The sequence below is a fragment of the Monopterus albus genome, unplaced genomic scaffold, assembly GCF_001952655.1.
Source record: "Monopterus albus unplaced genomic scaffold, M_albus_1.0 scaffold54.1, whole genome shotgun sequence".
Taxonomy (NCBI): Eukaryota; Metazoa; Chordata; class Actinopteri; order Synbranchiformes; family Synbranchidae; genus Monopterus; species Monopterus albus.
In genome coordinates this window covers 499,310-502,971 of record NW_018127934.1, presented here as the reverse complement: position 1 = coordinate 502,971, position 3,662 = coordinate 499,310, and the positions used below count along the sequence as shown (strand labels likewise).

The 3,662-nt window shown below is 36.3% G+C and overlaps 1 protein-coding gene across 1 annotated transcript in view; it reads right to left on the bottom strand.

Annotated features, from left to right (window-relative positions):
• The window catches only part of rnf24 (ring finger protein 24), a 22,630-nt gene extending 21,511 nt beyond the window's left edge, over positions 1-1,119 (bottom strand). The window contains exon 1 of the mRNA XM_020602049.1: positions 602-1,119. The gene's annotated coding sequence lies outside the window, so the exon portion shown is untranslated. The remainder of the gene's footprint in view (positions 1-601) is intronic.
• Positions 1,120-3,662: the final 2,543 nt, after the last annotated feature.

Sequence of the window (3,662 nt, the reverse complement as noted above, 5' to 3'; positions counted from 1 at the left end):
TCCTCACTAATAGTGACATGAGCTGAGGTTTAAACTATGGTAGTTGTACTTTTTGTGCATGCGTGACTGTAATGTGCTGCAGTTTTATCAATGGGAGAGCGCTGTAAGAGCTAACTTTAATAGCTCCACATAATGTTTCCCCACACAAATGCAAGCTGGCATCTATAGGTAGCAGCCGAGATGAACCAATGTCTTGTGTGGCTACTGCTTATTACAGGGGGGAAGACTACTGGGCGTGTGCTCGCTAGCCAGTAGCATTAATTTTTTATTTATTGCTAGCTAGCAGCATTAGCGTTAACGGCTAACCTTAGCTACGAATCACATTGCGTAACTGACCATTATTATCCCTGAGCAGTCAATGGTCCAAGTGTATTTAAAAAATGATGCCAAATGGTGTGAATTCAGTTCATAAGCATTCACACAGTGCACCGGGACGCCTTTATGGCAATATATAATAATTCACAGACTAAACTAAATCGTATGTTTGACTGCTCGAAAAGACAGCATTCTGTGCTTTTTTTTTTTTTTTTGTCAATTCGGCTCATTCAACAATTTAATAGTCAGCAACCAGCGATTACCAGAAGAAGGACAGTCCACTCACCAGCGATTCCCTCGGCCCCACAAGCAGCTATGCTCCTCTGTAATGTAACGTTATTTCTTCACACACTCGGAGTACTACAAGGGTTTACAAAGCCACAAGCCCACCCAACGCTCAAACCACCGTTCTGAACACAAAATCCGCCTTATCTTAACGTAACCAAACCCCTGCTGCAAGACGACCTCATCATACAACCCCGCCTATGACACTGACGATTGAGGCGGGTGTGATTGAAAGAAATCTCGCTTGGTCTCAGTTAGAAACACCGGCAGAAAAGGTCGATACACGCAGAAGGTAACTATCTGACAGTGGTGTCCTTGACAGAGGAGGCAGGAGACCCCAAGAGGGGCTTTTCTCAAAAAAAAAAGCGTCGTCGTTGGCAGTCAGCACGATTCGCACGTAAACGTCCACTAGTCCACGACCACCAGTATCTAGACCCCACCTCCTCCCAGTCGCTCGGCACACACAGACTGGAGCGAGTGGCTCTGCTCGGGGGGTTTAAAGACAACGTGTACGAGGGGAGTGATGCTATGCTGAAAGAGGGAGGGGATGCTGGCTGCACTTGGTCACGTAGCTGATTGCAAAGAAAAATAATGGTACAATTTAGAACCAACACTGGGTCTTTAGCTTGAGGCCACGGGATAAAAAGTATCAAATAGTCCAAATAAATTAACCATAATAAAAGTACCAAAACCCAGCCCACAGTGTAAACTAACACAACCAAAGCAACAAAATTCTATAGCCTATAAAATAACAAAAATATAATTTGTAGCAATAATAAATCAAGTTATGGAAGGAGCCATTAGGACTAATATAAAAATCAAAATTCCATTGTTGTTGTAGTAGTTAACCTAACAGTATATTAAAAGTATAGTATGACTCACCAGATACAGGGTCTAAATCTCTCATAAATATACTACTAGGCTTTTGTTTTGCAGAAAATAAATATTTTACTAACATATAGAGAGAAACAGAAAACAATGAACATATTACATCAACAAACAAAACAACAACAAAGAAAAGAACTGCAATATGAAAACAGTATATCTTTTAAAATTCAGTATTTGTATCTATTTATACAAATTCAAAATAAAGCCTTTGGGGTATTTTAATGGTTCTGAATTAAAAGGTATTTAAAAGGGTCTACCGAAGAAAATTTGCATTTTCAGAAATGTTTATCAATTTGCATTGCCCCTCTGAAAATAAAAAGAATTTTAAATAGCAGAAAAATGTTATCAAGAAAATGTATTTACAGTATTGTGTAAAAAAAAAACCTATTTAAACTCTCAAAAGTAAAAACATTCAGAATAGCTCCTTTCAGTGTGTTATATTTTTATCAGAATATCAATATGTGTATTTTAGTTTTGTAGCTGGTTGAGGTAGAGATTTTAACTTCTTATACTGTTGGTTAGCATAATTCTTACAGGACATATTATTTATTGATCATATGTTTTGTATTTATAATCACAATCTGAAAAGTAACTGTAACAGTCAAATAAATGCAATGGTGTAAAAGTAAAATATTTTCCTCTGAAAACTATTGAGACAAAGTATAAAGTACCTTGACTATTGCAGAAATGTATGACTTAAGTAAATGCACTTGATTACTTTACATTATTGAAATACAAAGGGTTATTATAACACTTAGATATGATGTTGTGACTTTAACTTACTTATTACTTTAATAGCTGAATGGTAAAGAAGTCATTTAGTAGTCCTAATACTTTATGGATTGTTATAAGTTATGAGTTGTCAAGTTGTAAAAATTCTTTCTGGCTGTTGTTTATCCTTGTGCTATGCTTTGCCTTTTTAATTATCACTTTCATTCACTAGTTGGTGAGCAGTGCTCACCAATGTACAGATTGACAATCTGATTTACATTTGTTGGATGCCTGCTTTTTAGAAAGTGCAAAACCTAAGACCGTTTGTAATGACTTAATTAATTTAGCAGACTTGATGTTTCATTAGCAAAACCAACATTTATAAAGCCAAAAGGGGTTTTTCACAGCTTAGCACATTTTTAAGGTGAATTTCTTTACCAAACTCAACCTTTATTTTTAACTGTAGTAGTTGCATTAGCAGAAAGCAGCATCTGCTGTAATGTACTGACTGTCTTTCTCAATGGGGATGGTGATGATAGTCATTCTTCCCTCTTTCAATGAGAGTTGAATAAGAGTCATACAACAGTAATGTCTCCAGACTGCCTCATTAAGTATGCCAGTTATCTTTAGGACTACTTAATTTTGTCAATTACTGTACAATAAAGGCAGTGTTGGTTTGTTCTGAAACATGTGACATGTTTTTCTGGCAATGTAACAAAATAAACTGTGCCTAAAAAGTTAACTATATCTGAATCTGAGCAGAAAGCTGCCCACATTTAATATGATCTCAACAGAGTTACAGATATTTTTAGTAGGAAATTCAAACTCCATCCAGCTACCAGTTTGGGAGAGATCAACAGAGAAGGTGGACATTCACTCAGTGCAAATAACTTCATTTTCCCAGGTGAGGGACATAAAACAACTCTTGAAATCGGTAAAACATACTGATTTTGTCCCATTATCTTCAAGGTCAGTTGCACAACTACATATCAAAATAATCTACAGGTGTTTAAAATGCAGATGTGTTTTACTTGTTCAGATGATAGTGTTATCCAACTTAAATTATATTATATGATATTATATTTTCACAGCTAAAGACATTAGGCTTGGCTACAAAACCACAATCGGTTCTCAGTACCCCTATCTCTGTGTGTACTGCAGTGCAAGGAGGCCTACATGTGTTTAGCAACATTTTGCCCTTTTATATCATCTGAGGTATGAAAAATACCAGATATGATTCTAGACTAGACTTGTTTATCGAGTCAAAATTAGAGCACATATTTGATAATGACAATTTGGTAGACTGTCCATGTAGACTGATACATGTCATTTATTACCTCATGTTTAACAAGATTACCACTAATAGGCAAAATACTGAGAGCCGCAAGCTTATCCAACAGAGACCAGCACTTGCCAGTGTTTCATTATGATCTTGTAGGTTTAACAGAAAATCTGTGTATTTT